General features: G+C 39.6%; 2 long non-coding RNA genes across 2 annotated transcripts; both read right to left on the reverse strand.

The window, feature by feature from the left end:
* Nucleotides 1–6,513: 6,513 nt before the first annotated feature.
* LOC123742568 (uncharacterized) lies at nucleotides 6,514–9,325 on the reverse strand. The gene is made up of 3 exons (XR_006769726.1): nucleotides 8,464–9,325; nucleotides 7,900–7,949; nucleotides 6,514–7,758 (listed from the first exon to the last, which is right to left on the reverse strand). It is a non-coding gene; the product is annotated as an uncharacterized lncRNA (long non-coding RNA).
* A 6,154-nt stretch (nucleotides 9,326–15,479) lies between these two features.
* LOC123742569 (uncharacterized) lies at nucleotides 15,480–17,574 on the reverse strand. The gene is made up of 3 exons (XR_006769727.1): nucleotides 17,236–17,574; nucleotides 16,672–16,721; nucleotides 15,480–16,530 (listed from the first exon to the last, which is right to left on the reverse strand). It is a non-coding gene; the product is annotated as an uncharacterized lncRNA (long non-coding RNA).
* Between the last annotated feature and the right edge of the window lie 3,941 nt (nucleotides 17,575–21,515).

Genomic DNA, 21,515 nt, shown 5'->3' on the forward strand with positions numbered 1-21,515 from the left:
AACAACAGGTGTAGAGAAACAGTGAAATGCTTACTTACAGCCCTTCCCAACAATGCAGAGAGAAAAATAATAACATGAGGAATAAATACACAATGAGTAACGATAACTTGGCTATATACACGGAGTACCAGTACCGACTCACTGTGCAGGGGTACAAGGTAATTGAAGTAGATATGTACAGTACATATACCTGGGGATAAATAAGAATAGATAATAAACAGTAGCAGCAGCGTATGTGATGAGTCAAGAGTTAGTGCAAAAAGGGTCAATGCAGATAGCTATTTGGTTAACTATTTAACTATCTGGACTAACTATTTAGCAGTCTTATGGCTTAGGGGTAGAAGATGTTCAGGGTCCTGTAGGTTCCAGACTTGGTGCATCGGTACCACTTGCCGTTCAGTTGCAGAGAGCACACTATGACTTTGGTGGTTGGGGTCTTTGACAATTGTTTGGGCCTTCCTCTGACACCACCTGGTATAGAGGTCCTGGATACTCACAAGTATCCCTGTATGCACGAATAACAGAATATTCCTAAATTGCCCAGAGACTGCAGAAATATTTTTTCCCGATTTTTTTAAATTTCTGACATTAGGTAGGCTGTTAGTAAACTTGTCTATGATTAGATACATGCAGCATCTCTTCTGTCATTACCTGGTGCTCATCTAGAACACTAAATAAAGCCTTGCTCACCAGAATGTCATAAATCAATAGAATTATCATTGCATCATCAACAATCTTGTTCAGTGGTTCAAAACAAATTTGCCCAGGGACCCCACCTAGGCAAACCGGAAACTCAGGGACCCCCATCCTATGTTAACAAAAAAAGTAGCATCTTGTCTTATCAGGTGAATGATAATGGCAAGTAGAAGTAATCAATATTTTTAAATTAATAGATTTGGATGAAACCAAGATTGAACTCTTTGGCCTGAATGTCAAACGTCACTTCTGGAGGTAACCTGGCACCATCCATACGGTGAAGCATGGTGGTGGCAGCATCATGCTGTGGGGATGTTTTTCAGCGGCAGGGACAAGGTGACTAGTCAGGATCGAGGGAAAGATGAATGGAGCAAAGTACAGAGAGCTCCTTGATGAAAACCTGCTCCAGAGCGCTCAGGACCTCAGACTGGGGCGAAGGTTCACCTTCCAACAGGACAACACACGAGTGGCTTCGGGACAAGTCTCTGAATTGCCTTGAGTGGCCCAGCCAGAGCCCGGACTTGGACCCGATCGAACATCTCTGGAGTGACCTGAAAATAGCTGTGCAGCTACGCTCCCCATCCAACACGACAGAGCTTGAGAGGATCTGCAGAGAAGAATGGGAGAAACTCCCCAAATACAGGTGTGCCAAGCGTGTAGCGTTAAACCCAAGAAGACGCGAGGCTGTAATCACTGCCAAAGGTGCTTCAACAAAGTACTGAGTAAAGGGTCTGAATACTTATGTAAATGTAATAAAAAATATTTTTAAGAAATTTGCAAAATAAAATAAAAAATGTTTTTGCTTTGTCATTATGGGTATTGTGTATAGGTTGATGAGGGGGAGATTTAAAAAAAATCCATTTTAGAATAAGGCTTTAACGTTACAAAATGTGGAAAAAGTCAAGGGGTCTGAATACTTTCCGAATGCACTGTATACAGTTCAATATCTTTTGCATGCTTTCTGTCTGGTTTTGGTTGTTTAAGTTGACACTGAAGCAGTTTTTCGATCCCGTACATGACCACATAGACGGCCCGCAAAACAATCTTCTATACAGAAGAAAAATCTGCAATTTCCTCTATATTAAAGAAAACGATTTTGGGAATGAAATAATTTATCTACTTCCTCATAGTTGGATGAACAGGAACAGCTAGCATGCTAACTGTTTCTGTAGACTTCCAGTCATTGCACTAATGCTAGTTAGCATTAACTCGTGAAACTACCTCTAACTTCCTTCATACTGGACGCAGAAACATAAAAATGGTAGATAAAATGTTATTATGTTGCAGCTAGCGATATTAATCAAAGAACGATTTCCCGCCCCAATTTTTTTTAAATCACAGATACCGTGCAGTACCTCCCCGGACCTGTAGTGGGCCGCAGATCCCAGTTTGAAAACCAATGAATTAAATAAATAATTTCTCCGCTCCTGTTCATGAGACAAAATGTAACATTTGGTCTATAATTTTACTGCGAGAAACAGTTCATTCTGCAGGAGTTAACATTCTAATAGGCTACTGCCAGTGTGCAGACTTCAGTTACAACTTTATTACTGTTCCCATCTGAACTTCAAATGAGATACTATGTGAAACAGCCTGCGCAGACCACGAAAAACAACAGTAAACGGGATAAGATGTTTACATGCTACAGTATCCTGTCAGTATCCAGGCATCTTATTCAGGTTTCCCAAAACCGGGATATGATCTCCTGCTATTGTGCCGTTTAGCAAAGCCCTGCACTGTGCCATAGCTGACCCTGGCTTTCAACCCCTCAAGGTGTGTGTGGGGTTCAAGCTTGCTTAACCTACAGTGTGTGATGGGGAGAGTGTGTTTTTGCAGAAACATTTTTATTTATTTTTTTAAATTGGGGGGCTGCAGTAGAACAATATGAATGGAATTACGTTTTTTATGGTGTTTCTTAATTTTGAACACCTGCCCCATCAAAGGTCTGTGCACAGCTTTCACCTGGTCAGTCTGTCATGGAGAGAGCAGGTGTCCTTAATGTTTGGTAAACTCAGTGTAAAATGTACTTTGTTGGGATAGTTCAGGGTTTATGGATTAAGGAAATGTCTTATTTCCTTTATGACTCTTGTCGGGATAGTTCAGGGGTTTCCCCTTACCATGAAATATGAACAACTTCCTTGACATACGTCTCTGGTTCAGTGGAATAAGGAAAATGTTTTATTTACTTTATGACTCATATGGTTTAACATCTTGTCGGGATAGTTCAGCGGCTTTTCCTTACTATGAAAAGTGAACAACTTCATTGACATACCTCCCTGGTTCAGTGGAATAAGGAAGACTAATGATTTAATTTAGTAACATGATTATTTCCAATTTGGGGACTAGTGTGAAAACATATAGATCCTACAATTCACGTGTTTTTATATTCTTTGTGAGAGCACACACAGGGCTCCATTGTAACGTTTTCAGTTGGTGGCACAAGCCTATGATTTGGTCACGGCAATATTGTTGCAGGGTCGGGCAACAGAAAAAATGTGTCATCTAATGATCTTATCTAAACTAGTCAAAGTGCTTCATTCTAAGTGTTGGCTGCTTGACTACTAAAATGGTATGATTGAAAAAATGTGTAAATAGCACGTCCTTGCAAGAATGCATGATTCAAGATACTTTGATGTGCAACCTTAGCCAGTGATTGTCAAACCCAAAATGCATGACAGTAGGCCTACAATTCAAAATAGGGTTCCAGAATTGTTCAATATAGTGATTAATTTCTCTACATCGTTTTGGGCACTAATATCACATAAGATAATACAGAAAGCTTGGGACCCTATTTTTGTTCAACATTAACAGTGTTCAAAACAGTGTTTTGCACGCATTCACAGTTTAAAATGTTAAACAATCACTAAGCATGTTCTATCCCGCTTGTCAGAGAGAGTTAAAGTGCACTGTAAATATGCAACAAAACAGCAAGTAGAAACTCTATGGAGTCCAGACGACAGTCTGATTAACCAGCGGGCCAGGTGTAAAAGGTTTGGCAGCCTTATCTATTCATTCAATCAATTGGAATACTAAAGAAGCAATCCACCCTTGATGAGCGATCAATAGGACAATAGAATCTTTCTGAGTCGAGAGCATGTGAGAAGTCTTGAGGGTGTGCGAAAGTGTTATCAAATGTTCCTATTAATATTAGATCAGGTAATCCAAAATGTTATTAGATCAAGTAATCAGCTGTTTTTAAGAATGTAACTAATCCTGGTTACATTTTGTAAGTAATCCGGGCAGATTAGTTACTTCATTTTTATAATTCAATTATGTAATCAGTTACTACCCAACCCTGTACACAGGTATGTTTACATCATACATACCTGTTGTTCAACAAAATTACATACCTAGTTTAACTAAATTCAAATCTTTGTAGTGTTTGCAGTAGTTAATTACTTTTTTGCCATGTAGATGTGTAGCCAACTACTGGAACGACTCAATACATTTTTCTCAACAAAGAAAATAAAAGGGAATTCATGTGTCATGTGAATGAAAGATTCTGTTCCGACAATGAAGTTGACAGGACCACTTTGAAAATGAGAGCATGGAGTTATTGGCCTAGTACATTCAAACTCAATTCTGGACCTCGAAGCCAGTTAAACACACTTCGACTGCATTTTTTCACTGTTCCCATTTAAAATTGGGGACTGGTTTAGACCTGGGACACAAGATGGGTGCTATTAATTATCAGGAAGAATAGAAAATAGTTTAATACACCTGGCCTGGTAGATAAAATGTTTAGCTCTAAAGACTAAAGTTCTGCGTCTCTTTTGAATGTTCAAAAATAACAGGGTCTCTTATTAATCACCAGGTAGTTTTGATGTAGTGAACTACATTTTCAAAGTAACAAGTTAAACCAACTACACTATATATACACAACACTATGTTGACACCCCTTCAAATTAGTGGATTCGGCTATTTCAGTCACACCCTTTGCTGACAGGTGTATAAAATCGTGCAAACAGCCATGCAATCTCCATAGACAAACATTGGCAGTAGAATGACCTTACTGAAGAGCTCAGAGACTTTCAACATGGCACTGTCATAGGATTTATTCCAGTGTCAAGTAATTGGTAGCTTGGTAAACTATATTTTCAGAGTAGCGTCCCCAGCACTGCTGGAAAGCAGGTAGTCATAACAGTATATTTGTCATAACAGTATATTTGTAATGAGTGGTCATCATATTCATCATGTTCATTACATCTTATACACGTCAAGTTCTAGTTCAAATGTATATTATCATCATCATCAAGTTGCAGAAAGAAATACTCTACTTCTAAAAAAAAACAGCTCCAATTTACAGTTACACAATTTACTACTGGTCAGTGGAACTTATCAGTGTCATCAGTATCCTGTATGCAATCTCCTGCCATTGTGACTGACCCCTAAATCTATGTCTGTGTGCTTGTGTGTATTGAAAGCAGGAATCGAAACTCTGTTATCTGAATAAAGAAAGGACAATGAGTTACTGTAAGGTGAACCTTGCACCTGTTTTGCTTTCAAGACAACTGGGAACTCTGGAAAAAAAAACAAGGTTGAATCATGATGACCTCAGTGATCTTCAGGTCGTAGCTCTAGAAAGAGACCCGAGTTCCCGACTTGGATGACCATTCAAAAATGTATTTTCCCAGTCGGAGCTAGTTTTTTCCTGAGTTCCCAGTTGTTTTGAACTCAATGAAGTCAGATTTCCCAGTTCGGAGTTCAAAGTTGTTTTGAGCACGGCAGAAATCATGCTGCATTGACAGCATCGCCAATGTTGAATGTTTATCATTTTAAGCTTGGAAAAACTAAAACAAAAACCGAGATTTGGGACCACACACCAACTCCACCGAATAGCAGGCTAGCAACTGCTTTGTAATGCTTGCAGTTAGCCACTGATTCCTTCCAAACCACACATTGTTGAATTTGTCATTTCCAACTTGATGTGTAATGTTTATGTCCAATGGCCGATGAGCACCGATGCGTTTCATCAATTTCTCTTCATTATTTCTCTTCATATGACAAGGATTAAAAAGGATTTGCCAGTAGATTGTCAACTTGATTCATAACTGCTTGCTAAGATTTTGAAAGTATGATGTTGACATGATCAGTCCAATCAAAGCTATTGTAGATAACGTGATTTGATGTAATTTTATCTGTGGCCAATGACCTTGAGCCTTCTTGGATAGGCACTTTTAATGTAACTCTATGGCAGCACCCAATAGGCTTGAATTTTTTGCTCTACCCTTAGATTTGACAGTGGCGTAGTGTCCCCATGAATGACAGAACACTGAGCCACTCACGGCGCAACTAGAGAATATTAACAACCCCTATGCTCTGTATTTTCCGCTGGCTGCCCCACCACTACAGAATGCACTGAGCTAGGCTGAAACACCTGCATTTTGGAGCTGCCTTACTCAAGAAGGCAAAAAAATAGAACATTTTTGTATGGAGGCTTTATTACCTCAATAATTGTGTATTTTATTTTGCATTGTTTTTGCTAACTAATAGGTGACACGTATTAATGCCAAAATAACATGCGAAACAGGAACCCCTTCAAAAAAAGCAATAATTTATTTAATTGGGGCTCAAAACATGCCCAGTGGGGCTCATAACATGCCCTGAATGACGGATCGCCACTGGGTATAATACAACATATTTTTTTTATGACTATTTTTTATTCTTTTACCCCTTTTTCTCTCCAATTTCGTGGTATCCAATTGGTAGTAGTTACTGTCTTGTCTCATCGCTGCAACTCCCGTACGGACTCTGGAGAGGCGAAGGTCGAGAGCCATGTGTCCTCCGAAACACAACCCAACCAAGCTGCACTGCTTCTTGACACAGCGCACATCCAACCCGGAAGCCAGCCGCACCAATGTGTCGGAGGAAACACCGTACACCTAGCGACCTAGTCAGCCTGCACTGCGCCCGGCCCACCACAGGAGTCGCTAGTGCGCGATGAGACAAGGATATCCCTGCCGGCCAAACCCTCCCTAACCCTGACAAAGCTGGGCCAATTGTGCGTTGCCCCATGAGCCTCCCGGTCACGGCCGGCTGCGGCTAAGCCTGGGCTCGAACCCAGAATCTCTGGTTGCACATAATACAACTTTTTGGAGAACTTGGCTGACAGTTTTTGGGATGTACTCTCTCCCCTTGTTCCAACCAGTTTAAACCCTCCTCATGTCTATGTCTGCGCCCCTGCGGAAATCGAATTAGCATAAACAAAAATCCCCATCAAAATCCATCAGTTTAAGCTAGAGAGAATTTTTTACATGGACTGCGTCTAAATTCATCACATCCGCCGATGTCACCCTTCAGCATCTAGGGTGAAAGATGGCAGAGCTAGAGCTGTGTTTGTCAGACCATGAGACATCCCAAAAATCGGTCTTCTCACAAAAACGTCTGTAGCTTCCGAAGGGTTTGGCCTGCAAACTATTATGACCCCTCTATGGAAAGATGAGACTATCACAAACATGTGTTTTGCTCTAGGAAGCCTGCAAGCGTCACAAGACTAGTTTAAAGGTAGTGTGGAACCAGTTACAAAAAATGAATGTAAGTATATATGAAGATAGTTTAGTACCTAAAATAAGGGGTTAAATACATGTAAAAACCATATATATAAATAGTTTCCTGATCTTTCTTATATCTCTCAGATATAGGACAGACACTTCAGAACAAACTTTCTTTAGATAATCTGTTCATCCATGTATGATGTTTTCTATGGGCTAAGAGCAGTAAGGCCAAACTCAATGTTTCATCAAATATTTTTGGGGATACCTTAAGGGGTCCTTAAACAATTCCACATGTTAGCTTAGTGTATGCTAGTCATAAGAATGAAAATAATGTGAATGGATTTAGATTTTGTCACCCAAATGGACAGATGGTCAAAGGAAGGAAAGTTGTAGCAATGGGTTACTCACAGCCCCTCGGGGGTGGCCCCCAATGAATCTACTTTTTGGGAGGCAGATGCGATGGCTTGAATCCATTGTGCCACGGAGTTGTATATAGATACTGTTCATTGTGCCGGCGTACAGCATTTCTCCAGTGAACACCTCTGCTTTGTAAATAAGACTGTTGTCTCTACAAAGCAAGTTCAGAAGACAGAAATATGATAAATATATGATACATTCAATATGTAATTTATACTGATGACCAATCCTTTTGTTTAGCTATTGTGTCAGAATGAGGCCACAGGATGATCCGAAGGGATTGTTACCTTACCTACAACAACAGCACTGGAACATTGTTAATGTGGAAGGCAACCCGTCTGCCTAGGACCACAATTACAGCAGGGTTATTCAAATCCTACACTACAAGGGCCAGACTGCTACTGGTTTTCTGTTACATCTAAATAAGTTCCTGATTAGAGGGGAACAATGAAAAATAAGAAGCAGTGGAACTGGCTTCGAGGTCCAGATTTGAATTTGAGGGTCATTGGCTGCATTTACACAGGCAGCCAAATTCTGATCGTTCAACCAATTATAAGCAAAAAAGCTGATCTGATTAAGCAAAAGACCATTTAGTGATACAAATATCAGAATTGGGCTGCCTGTCTAAACGCAGCCTTAGAGTAAAAAATATATATATTTATGAAGCTACATGGATTACACTCAGAGCCACAAATAGTAACTACAAGTATGAAAATTAGTCAACACTTATTGCATGTTATATTCAACATTCAACAGCAAAGTCAAATGAGAAAGGAACATGGGATCAATCTAGTACATGACAAATAATAAAGAACTTTATAAATATATAGCTCATATAAGATTTCAGCTTTCTTACCCCGATATGATGCAGGAAATTAGCAGTGAGAAATCAGAGTTCCACTGTACTCAGCACCTCAGACATCATGGCTCTTTTATATGGTTTATATATGTCTTGTTTGTTCAATCATGAATTAACAGAGAAGAAATGAGGAAACAAAAATCATTCACTTCTGATTCGTCATAGTTTAGTCTTTTAGCAGACGCCCTCATTGTGTTCGTTACAGCTTACACACATTCAAAGTTGGCTCATATCCCGGTTAAGGTCTTATCAGGATAAGACGTTTAAGGCCTTTCAAATCAAATCAAATTTTATTTGTCACATGCTTTGTAAACAACAGGTGTAGAGAAACAGTGAAATGCTTACTTACAGCCCTTCCCAACAATGCAGAGAGAAAAATAATAACATGAGGAATAAATACACAATGAGTAACGATAACTTGGCTATATACACGGAGTACCAGTACCGACTCACTGTGCAGGGGTACAAGGTAATTGAAGTAGATATGTACAGTACATATACCTGGGGATAAATAAGAATAGATAATAAACAGTAGCAGCAGCGTATGTGATGAGTCAAGAGTTAGTGCAAAAAGGGTCAATGCAGATAGCTATTTGGTTAACTATTTAACTATCTGGACTAACTATTTAGCAGTCTTATGGCTTAGGGGTAGAAGATGTTCAGGGTCCTGTAGGTTCCAGACTTGGTGCATCGGTACCACTTGCCGTTCAGTTGCAGAGAGCACACTATGACTTTGGTGGTTGGGGTCTTTGACAATTGTTTGGGCCTTCCTCTGACACCACCTGGTATAGAGGTCCTGGATACTCACAAGTATCCCTGTATGCACGAATAACAGAATATTCCTAAATTGCCCAGAGACTGCAGAAATATTTTTTCCCGATTTTTTAAATTTCTGACATTAGGTAGGCTGTTAGTAAACTTGTCTATGATTAGATACATGCAGCATCTCTTCTGTCATTACCTGGTGCTCATCTAGAACACTAAATAAAGCCTTGCTCACCAGAATGTCATAAATCAATAGAATTATCATTGCATCATCAACAATCTTGTTCAGTGGTTCAAAACAAATTTGCCCAGGGACCCCACCTAGGCAAACCGGAAACTCAGGGACCCCCATCCTATGTTAACAAAAAAGTAGCATCTTGTCTTATCAGGTGAATGATAATGGCAAGTAGAAGTAATCAATATTTTTAAATTAATAGATTTGGATGAAACCAAGATTGAACTCTTTGGCCTGAATGTCAAACGTCACTTCTGGAGGTAACCTGGCACCATCCATACGGTGAAGCATGGTGGTGGCAGCATCATGCTGTGGGGATGTTTTTCAGCGGCAGGGACAAGGTGAATAGTCAGGATCGAGGGAAAGATGAATGGAGCAAAGTACAGAGAGCTCCTTGATGAAAACCTGCTCCAGAGCGCTCAGGACCTCAGACTGGGGCGAAGGTTCACCTTCCAACAGGACAACACACGAGTGGCTTCGGGACAAGTCTCTGAATTGCCTTGAGTGGCCCAGCCAGAGCCCGGACTTGGACCCGATTGAACATCTCTGGAGTGACCTGAAAATAGCTGTGCAGCTACGCTCCCCATCCAACACGACAGAGCTTGAGAGGATCTGCAGAGAAGAATGGGAGAAACTCCCCAAATACAGGTGTGCCAAGCGTGTAGCGTTAAACCCAAGAAGACGCGAGGCTGTAATCACTGCCAAAGGTGCTTCAACAAAGTACTGAGTAAAGGGTCTGAATACTTATGTAAATGTAATAAAAAATATTTTTAAGAAATTTGCAAAATAAAATAAAAAATGTTTTTGCTTTGTCATTATGGGTATTGTGTATAGGTTGATGAGGGGGAGATTTAAAAAAAATCCATTTTAGAATAAGGCTTTAACGTTACAAAATGTGGAAAAAGTCAAGGGGTCTGAATACTTTCCGAATGCACTGTATACAGTTCAATATCTTTTGCATGCTTTCTGTCTGGTTTTGGTTGTTTAAGTTGACACTGAAGCAGTTTTTCGATCCCGTACATGACCACATAGACGGCCCGCAAAACAATCTTCTATACAGAAGAAAAATCTGCAATTTCCTCTATATTAAAGAAAACGATTTTGGGAATGAAATAATTTATCTACTTCCTCATAGTTGGATGAACAGGAACAGCTAGCATGCTAACTGTTTCTGTAGACTTCCAGTCATTGCACTAATGCTAGTTAGCATTAACTCGTGAAACTACCTCTAACTTCCTTCATACTGGACGCAGAAACATAAAAATGGTAGATAAAATGTTATTATGTTGCAGCTAGCGATATTAATCAAAGAACGATTTCCCGCCCCAATTTTTTTTAAATCACAGATACCGTGCAGTACCTCCCCGGACCTGTAGTGGGCCGCAGATCCCAGTTTGAAAACCAATGAATTAAATAAATAATTTCTCCGCTCCTGTTCATGAGACAAAATGTAACATTTGGTCTATAATTTTACTGCGAGAAACAGTTCATTCTGCAGGAGTTAACATTCTAATAGGCTACTGCCAGTGTGCAGACTTCAGTTACAACTTTATTACTGTTCCCATCTGAACTTCAAATGAGATACTATGTGAAACAGCCTGCGCAGACCACGAAAAACAACAGTAAACGGGATAAGATGTTTACATGCTACAGTATCCTGTCAGTATCCAGGCATCTTATTCAGGTTTCCCAAAACCGGGATATGATCTCCTGCTATTGTGCCGTTTAGCAAAGCCCTGCACTGTGCCATAGCTGACCCTGGCTTTCAACCCCTCAAGGTGTGTGTGGGGTTCAAGCTTGCTTAACCTACAGTGTGTGATGGGGAGAGTGTGTTTTTGCAGAAACATTTTTATTTATTTTTTTAAATTGGGGGCTGCAGTAGAACAATATGAATGGAATTACGTTTTTTATGGTGTTTCTTAATTTTGAACACCTGCCCCATCAAAGGTCTGTGCACAGCTTTCACCTGGTCAGTCTGTCATGGAGAGAGCAGGTGTCCTTAATGTTTGGTAAACTCAGTGTAAAATGTACTTTGTTGGGATAGTTCAGGGTTTATGGATTAAGGAAATGTCTTATTTCCTTTATGACTCTTGTCGGGATAGTTCAGGGGTTTCCCCTTACCATGAAATATGAACAACTTCCTTGACATACGTCTCTGGTTCAGTGGAATAAGGAAAATGTTTTATTTACTTTATGACTCATATGGTTTAACATCTTGTCGGGATAGTTCAGCGGCTTTTCCTTACTATGAAAAGTGAACAACTTCATTGACATACCTCCCTGGTTCAGTGGAATAAGGAAGACTAATGATTTAATTTAGTAACATGATTATTTCCAATTTGGGGACTAGTGTGAAAACATATAGATCCTACAATTCACGTGTTTTTATATACCTTGTGAGAGCACACACAGGGCTCCATTGTAACGTTTTCAGTTGGTGGCACAAGCCTATGATTTGGTCACGGCAATATTGTTGCAGGGTCGGGGAACAGAAAAAATGTGTCATCTAATGATCTTATCTAAACTAGTCAAAGTGCTTCATTCTAAGTGTTGGCTGCTTGACTACTAAAATGGTATGATTGAAAAAATGTGTAAATAGCACGTCCTTGCAAGAATGCATGATTCAAGATACTTTGATGTGCAACCTTAGCCAGTGATTGTCAAACCCAAAATGCATGACAGTAGGCCTACAATTCAAAATAGGGTTCCAGAATTGTTCAATATAGTGATTAATTTCTCTACATCGTTTTGGGCACTAATATCACATAAGATAATACAGAAAGCTTGGGACCCTATTTTTGTTCAACATTAACAGTGTTCAAAACAGTGTTTTGCACGCATTCACAGTTTAAAATGTTAAACAATCACTAAGCATGTTCTATCCCGCTTGTCAGAGAGAGTTAAAGTGCACTGTAAATATGCAACAAAACAGCAAGTAGAAACTCTATGGAGTCCAGACGACAGTCTGATTAACCAGCGGGCCAGGTGTAAAAGGTTTGGCAGCCTTATCTATTCATTCAATCAATTGGAATACTAAAGAAGCAATCCACCCTTGATGAGCGATCAATAGGACAATAGAATCTTTCTGAGTCGAGAGCATGTGAGAAGTCTTGAGGGTGTGCGAAAGTGTTATCAAATGTTCCTATTAATATTAGATCAGGTAATCCAAAATGTTATTAGATCAAGTAATCAGCTGTTTTTAAGAATGTAACTAATCCTGGTTACATTTTGTAAGTAATCCGGGCAGATTAGTTACTTCATTTTTATAATTCAATTATGTAATCAGTTACTACCCAACCCTGTACACAGGTATGTTTACATCATACATACCTGTTGTTCAACAAAATTACATACCTAGTTTAACTAAATTCAAATCTTTGTAGTGTTTGCAGTAGTTAATTACTTTTTTGCCATGTAGATGTGTAGCCAACTACTGGAACGACTCAATACATTTTTCTCAACAAAGAAAAGAAAAGGGAATTCATGTGTCATGTGAATGAAAGATTCTGTTCCGACAATGAAGTTGACAGGACCACTTTGAAAATGAGAGCATGGAGTTATTGGCCTAGTACATTCAAACTCAATTCTGGACCTCGAAGCCAGTTAAACACACTTCGACTGCATTTTTTCACTGTTCCCATTTAAAATTGGGGACTGGTTTAGACCTGGGACACAAGATGGGTGCTATTAATTATCAGGAAGAATAGAAAATAGTTTAATACACCTGGCCTGGAAGATAAAATGTTTAGCTCTAAAGACTAAAGTTCTGCGTCTCTTTTGAATGTTCAAAAATAACAGGGTCTCTTATTAATCACCAGGTAGTTTTGATGTAGTGAACTACATTTTCAAAGTAACAAGTTAAACCAACTACACTATATATACACAACACTATGTTGACACCCCTTCAAATTAGTGGATTCGGCTATTTCAGTCACACCCTTTGCTGACAGGTGTATAAAATCGTGCAAACAGCCATGCGATCTCCATAGACAAACATTGGCAGTAGAATGACCTTACTGAAGAGCTCAGAGACTTTCAACATGGCACTGTCATAGGATTTATTCCAGTGTCAAGTAATTGGTAGCTTGGTAAACTATATTTTCAGAGTAGCGTCCCCAGCACTGCTGGAAAGCAGGTAGTCATAACAGTATATTTGTCATAACAGTATATTTGTAATGAGTGGTCATCATATTCATCATGTTCATTACATCTTATACACGTCAAGTTCTAGTTCAAATGTATATTATCATCATCATCAAGTTGCAGAAAGAAATACTCTACTTCTAAAAAAAAAACAGCTCCAATTTACAGTTACACAATTTACTACTGGTCAGTGGAACTTATCAGTGTCATCAGTATCCTGTATGCAATCTCCTGCCATTGTGACTGACCCCTAAATCTATGTCTGTGTGCTTGTGTGTATTGAAAGCAGGAATCGAAACTCTGTTATCTGAATAAAGAAAGGACAATGAGTTACTGTAAGGTGAACCTTGCACCTGTTTTGCTTTCAAGACAACTGGGAACTCTGGAAAAAAAACAAGGTTGAATCATGATGACCTCAGTGATCTTCAGGTCGTAGCTCTAGAAAGAGACCCGAGTTCCCGACTTGGATGACCATTCAAAAATGTATTTTCCCAGTCGGAGCTAGTTTTTTCCTGAGTTCCCAGTTGTTTTGAACTCAATGAAGTCAGATTTCCCAGTTCGGAGTTCAAAGTTGTTTTGAGCATGGCAGAAATCATGCTGCGTTGACAGCATCGCCAATGTTGAATGTTTATCATTTTAAGCTTGGAAAAACTAAAACAAAAACCGAGATTTGGGACCACACACCAACTCCACCGAATAGCAGGCTAGCAACTGCTTTGTAATGCTTGCAGTTAGCCACTGATTCCTTCCAAACCACACATTGTTGAATTTGTCATTTCCAACTTGATGTGTAATGTTTATGTCCAATGGCCGATGAGCACCGATGCGTTTCATCAATTTCTCTTCATTATTTCTCTTCATATGACAAGGATTAAAAAGGATTTGCCAGTAGATTGTCAACTTGATTCATAACTGCTTGCTAAGATTTTGAAAGTATGATGTTGACATGATCAGTCCAATCAAAGCTATTGTAGATAACGTGATTTGATGTAATTTTATCTGTGGCCAATGACCTTGAGCCTTCTTGGATAGGCACTTTTAATGTAACTCTATGGCAGCACCCAATAGGCTTGAATTTTTTGCTCTACCCTTAGATTTGACAGTGGCGTAGTGTCCCCATGAATGACAGAACACTGAGCCACTCACGGCGCAACTAGAGAATATTAACAACCCCTATGCTCTGTATTTTCCGCTGGCTGCCCCACCACTACAGAAAGCACTGAGCTAGGCTGAAACACCTGCATTTTGGAGCTGCCTTACTCAAGAAGGCAAAAAAATAGAACATTTTTGTATGGAGGCTTTATTACCTCAATAATTGTGTATTTTATTTTGCATTGTTTTTGCTAACTAATAGGTGACACGTATTAATGCCAAAATAACATGCGAAACAGGAACCCCTTCAAAAAAAGCAATAATTTATTTAATTGGGGCTCAAAACATGCCCAGTGGGGCTCATAACATGCCCTGAATGACGGATCGCCACTGGGTATAATACAACATATTTTTTTTATGACTATTTTTTATTCTTTTACCCCTTTTTCTCTCCAATTTCGTGGTATCCAATTGGTAGTAGTTACTGTCTTGTCTCATCGCTGCAACTCCCGTACGGACTCTGGAGAGGCGAAGGTCGAGAGCCATGTGTCCTCCGAAACACAACCCAACCAAGCTGCAATGCTTCTTGACACAGCGCACATCCAACCCGGAAGCCAGCCGCACCAATGTGTCGGAGGAAACACCGTACACCTAGCGACCTAGTCAGCCTGCACTGCGCCCGGCCCACCACAGGAGTCGCTAGTGCGCGATGAGACAAGGATATCCCTGCCGGCCAAACCCTCCCTAACCCTGACAAAGCTGGGCCAATTGTGCGTTGCCCCATGAGCCTCCCGGTCACGGCCGGCTGCGGCTAAGCCTGGGCTCGAACCCAGAATCTCTGGTTGCACATAATACAACTTTTTGGAGAACTTGGCTGACAGTTTTTGGGATGTACTCTCTCCCCTTGTTCCAACCAGTTTAAACCCTCCTCATGTCTATGTCTGCGCCCCTGCGGAAATCGAATTAGCATAAACAAAAATCCCCATCAAAATCCATCAGTTTAAGCTAGAGAGAATTTTTTACATGGACTGCGTCTAAATTCATCACATCCGCCGATGTCACCCTTCAGCATCTAGGGTGAAAGATGGCAGAGCTAGAGCTGTGTTTGTCAGACCATGAGACATCCCAAAAATCGGTCTTCTCACAAAAACGTCTGTAGCTTCCGAAGGGTTTGGCCTGCAAACTATTATGACCCCTCTATGGAAAGATGAGACTATCACAAACGTGTTTTTCTCTAGGAAGCCTGCAAGCGTCACAAGACTAGTTTAAAGGTAGTGTGGAACCAGTTACAAAAAATGAATGTAAGTATATATGAAGATAGTTTAGTACCTAAAATAAGGGGTTAAATACATGTAAAAACCATATATATAAATAGTTTCCTGATCTTTCTTATATCTCTCAGATATAGGACAGACACTTCAGAACAAACTTTCTTTAGATAATCTGTTCATCCATGTATGATGTTTTCTATGGGCTAAGAGCAGTAAGGCCAAACTCAATGTTTCATCAAATATTTTTGGGGATACCTTAAGGGGTCCTTAAACAATTCCACATGTTAGCTTAGTGTATGCTAGTCATAAGAATGAAAATAATGTGAATGGATTTAGATTTTGTCACCCAAATGGACAGATGGTCAAAGGAAGGAAAGTTGTAGCAATGGGTTACTCACAGCCCCTCGGGGGTGGCCCCCAATGAATCTACTTTTTGGGAGGCAGATGCGATGGCTTGAATCCATTGTGCCACGGAGTTGTATATAGATACTGTTCATTGTGCCGGCGTACAGCATTTCTCCAGTGAACACCTCTGCTTTGTAAATAAGACTGTTGTCTCTACAAAGCAAGTTCAGAAGACAGAAATATGATAAATATATGATACATTCAATATGTAATTTATACTGATGACCAATCCTTTTGTTTAGCTATTGTGTCAGAATGAGGCCACAGGATGATCCGAAGGGATTGTTACCTTACCTACAACAACAGCACTGGAACATTGTTAATGTGGAAGGCAACCCGTCTGCCTAGGACCACAATTACAGCAGGGTTATTCAAATACTACACTACAAGGGCCAGACTGCTACTGGTTTTCTGTTACATCTAAATAAGTTCCTGATTAGAGGGGAACAATGAAAAATAAAAAGCAGTGGAACTGGCTTCGAGGTCCAGATTTGAATTTGAGGGTCATTGGCTGCATTTACACAGGCAGCCAAATTCTGATCGTTCAAACAATTATAAGCAAAAAAGCTGATCTGATTAAGCAAAAGACCATTTAGTGATACAAATATCAGAATTGGGCTGCCTGTCTAAACGCAGCCTTAGAGTAAAAAATATATATATTTATGAAGCTACATGGATTACACTCAGAGCCACAAATAGTAACTACAAGTATGAAAATTAGTCAACACTTATTGCATGTTATATTCAACATTCAACAGCAAAGTCAAATGAGAAAGGAACATGGGATCAATCTAGTACATGACAAATAATAAAGAACTTTATAAATATATAGCTCATATAAGATTTCAGCTTTCTTACCCCGATATGATGCAGGAAATTAGCAGTGAGAAATCAGAGTTCCACTGTACTCAGCACCTCAGACATCATGGCTCTTTTATATGGTTTATATATGTCTTGTTTGTTCAATCATTAATTAACAGAGAAGAAATGAGGAAACAAAAATCATTCACTTCTGATTCGTCATAGTTTAGTCTTTTAGCAGCTTCGTTACAGCTTACACACATTCAAAGTTGGCTCATATCCCGGTTAAGGTCTTATCAGGATAAGACGTTTAAGGCCTTTCAAATCAAATCAAATTTTATTTGTCACATGCTTTGTAAACAACAGGTGTAGAGAAACAGTGAAATGCTTACTTACAGCCCTTCCCAACAATGCAGAGAGAAAAATAATAACATGAGGAATAAATACACAATGAGTAACGATAACTTGGCTATATACACGGAGTACCAGTACCGACTCACTGTGCAGGGGTACAAGGTAATTGAAGTAGATATGTACAGTACATATACCTGGGGATAAATAAGAATAGATAATAAACAGTAGCAGCAGCGTATGTGATGAGTCAAGAGTTAGTGCAAAAAGGGTCAATGCAGATAGCTATTTGGTTAACTATTTAACTATCTGGACTGACTATTTAGCAGTCTTATGGCTTAGGGGTAGAAGATGTTCAGGGTCCTGTAGGTTCCAGACTTGGTGCATCGGTACCACTTGCCGTTCAGTTGCAGAGAGCACACTATGACTTTGGTGGTTGGGGTCTTTGACAATTGTTTGGGCCTTCCTCTGACACCACCTGGTATAGAGGTCCTGGATACTCACAAGTATCCCTGTATGCACGAATAACAAAATATTCCTAAATTGCCCAGAGACTGCAGAAATATTTTTTCCCGATTTTTTAATTTCTGACATTAGGTAGGCTGTTAGTAAACTTGTCTATGATTAGATACATGCAGCATCTCTTCTGTCATTACCTGGTGCTCATCTAGAACACTAAATAAAGCCTTGCTCACCAGAATGTCATAAATCAATAGAATTATCATTGCATCATCAACAATCTTGTTCAGTGGTTCAAAACAAATTTGCCCAGGGACCCCACCTAGGCAAACCGGAAACTCAGGGACCCCCATCCTATGTTAACAAAAAAGTAGCATCTTGTCTTATCAGGTGAATGATAATGGCAAGTAGAAGTAATCAATATTTTTAAATTAATAGATTTGGATGAAACCAAGATTGAACTCTTTGGCCTGAATGTCAAACGTCACTTCTGGAGGTAACCTGGCACCATCCATACGGTGAAGCATGGTGGTGGCAGCATCATGCTGTGGGGATGTTTTTCAGCGGCAGGGACAAGGTGACTAGTCAGGATCGAGGGAAAGATGAATGGAGCAAAGTACAGAGAGCTCCTTGATGAAAACCTGCTCCAGAGCGCTCAGGACCTCAGACTGGGGCGAAGGTTCACCTTCCAACAGGACAACACACGAGTGGCTTCGGGACAAGTCTCTGAATTGCCTTGAGTGGCCCAGCCAGAGCCCGGACTTGGACCCGATCGAACATCTCTGGAGTGACCTGAAAATAGCTGTGCAGCTACGCTCCCCATCCAACACGACAGAGCTTGAGAGGATCTGCAGAGAAGAATGGGAGAAACTCCCCAAATACAGGTGTGCCAAGCGTGTAGCGTTAAACCCAAGAAGACGCGAGGCTGTAATCACTGCCAAAGGTGCTTCAACAAAGTACTGAGTAAAGGGTCTGAATACTTATGTAAATGTAATAAAAAATATTTTTAAGAAATTTGCAAAATAAAATAAAAAATGTTTTTGCTTTGTCATTATGGGTATTGTGTATAGGTTGATGAGGGGGAGATTTAAAAAAAAAATCCATTTTAGAATAAGGCTTTAACGTTACAAAATGTGGAAAAAGTCAAGGGGTCTGAATACTTTCCGAATGCACTGTATACAGTTCAATATCTTTTGCATGCTTTCTGTCTGGTTTTGGTTGTTTAAGTTGACACTGAAGCAGTTTTTCGATCCCGTACATGACCACATAGACGGCCCGCAAAACAATCTTCTATACAGAAGAAAAATCTGCAATTTCCTCTATATTAAAGAAAACAATTTTGGGAATGAAATAATTTATCTACTTCCTCATAGTTGGATGAACAGGAACAGCTAGCATGCTAACTGTTTCTGTAGACTTCCAGTCATTGCACTAATGCTAGTTAGCATTAACTCGTGAAACTACCTCTAACTTCCTTCATACTGGACGCAGAAACATAAAAATGGTAGATAAAATGTTATTATGTTGCAGCTAGCGATATTAATCAAAGAACGATTTCCCGCCCAAATTTTTTTTAAATCACAGATACCGTGCAGTACCTCCCCGGACCTGTAGTGGGCCGCAGATCCCAGTTTGAAAACCAATGAATTAAATAAATAATTTCTCCGCTCCTGTTCATGAGACAAAATGTAACATTTGGTCTATAATTTTACTGCGAGAAACAGTTCATTCTGCAGGAGTTAACATTCTAATAGGCTACTGCCAGTGTGCAGACTTCAGTTACAACTTTATTACTGTTCCCATCTGAACTTCAAATGAGATACTATGTGAAACAGCCTGCGCAGACCACGAAAAACAACAGTAAACGGGATAAGATGTTTACATGCTACAGTATCCTGTCAGTATCCAGGCATCTTATTCAGGTTTCCCAAAACCGGGATATGATCTCCTGCTATTGTGCCGTTTAGCAAAGCCCTGCACTGTGCCATAGCTGACCCTGGCTTTCAACCCCTCAAGGTGTGTGTGGGGTTCAAGCTTGCTTAACCTACAGTGTGTGATGGGGAGAGTGTGTTTTTGCAGAAACATTTTTATTTATTTTTTTAAATTGGGGGGCTGCAGTAGAACAATATGAATGGAATTACGTTTTTTATGGTGTTTCTTAATTTTGAACACCTGCCCCATCAAAGGTCTGTGCACAGCTTTCACCTGGTCAGTCTGTCATGGAGAGAGCAGGTGTCCTTAATGTTTGGTAAACTCAGTGTAAAATGTACTTTGTTGGGATAGTTCAGGGTTTATGGATTAAGGAAATGTCTTATTTCCTTTATGACTCTTGTCGGGATAGTTCAGGGGTTTCCCCTTACCATGAAATATGAACAACTTCCTTGACATACGTCTCTGGTTCAGTGGAATAAGGAAAATGTTTTATTTACTTTATGACTCATATGGTTTAACATCTTGTCGGGATAGTTCAGCGGCTTTTCCTTACTATGAAAAGTGAACAACTTCATTGACATACCTCCCTGGTTCAGTGGAATAAGGAAGACTAATGATTTAATTTAGTAACATGATTATTTCCAATTTGGGGACTAGTGTGAAAACATATAGATCCTACAATTCACGTGTTTTTATATTCTTTGTGAGAGCACACACAGGGCTCCATTGTAACGTTTTCAGTTGGTGGCACAAGCCTATGATTTGGTCACGGCAATATTGTTGCAGGGTCGGGCAACAGAAAAAATGTGTCATCTAATGATCTTATCTAAACTAGTCAAAGTGCTTCATTCTAAGTGTTGGCTGCTTGACTACTAAAATGGTATGATTGAAAAAATGTGTAAATAGCACGTCCTTGCAAGAATGCATGATTCAAGATACTTTGATGTGCAACCTTAGCCAGTGATTGTCAAACCCAAAATGCATGACAGTAGGCCTACAATTCAAAATAGGGTTCCAGAATTGTTCAATATAGTGATTAATTTCTCTACATCGTTTTGGGCACTAATATCACATAAGATAATACAGAAAGCTTGGGACCCTATTTTTGTTCAACATTAACAGTGTTCAAAACAGTGTTTTGCACGCATTCACAGTTTAAAATGTTAAACAATCACTAAGCATGTTCTATCCCGCTTGTCAGAGAGAGTTAAAGTGCACTGTAAATATGCAACAAAACAGCAAGTAGAAACTCTATGGAGTCCAGACGACAGTCTGATTAACCAGCGGGCCAGGTGTAAAAGGTTTGGCAGCCTTATCTATTCATTCAATCAATTGGAATACTAAAGAAGCAATCCACCCTTGATGAGCGATCAATAGGACAATAGAATCTTTCTGAGTCGAGAGCATGTGAGAAGTCTTGAGGGTGTGCGAAAGTGTTATCAAATGTTCCTATTAATATTAGATCAGGTAATCCAAAATGTTATTAGATCAAGTAATCAGCTGTTTTTAAGAATGTAACTAATCCTGGTTACATTTTGTAAGTAATCCGGGCAGATTAGTTACTTCATTTTTATAATTCAATTATGTAATCAGTT

The sequence above is a fragment of the Salmo salar genome, chromosome ssa04, assembly GCF_905237065.1.
Source record: "Salmo salar chromosome ssa04, Ssal_v3.1, whole genome shotgun sequence".
Lineage (NCBI taxonomy): Eukaryota > Metazoa > Chordata > Actinopteri > Salmoniformes > Salmonidae > Salmo > Salmo salar.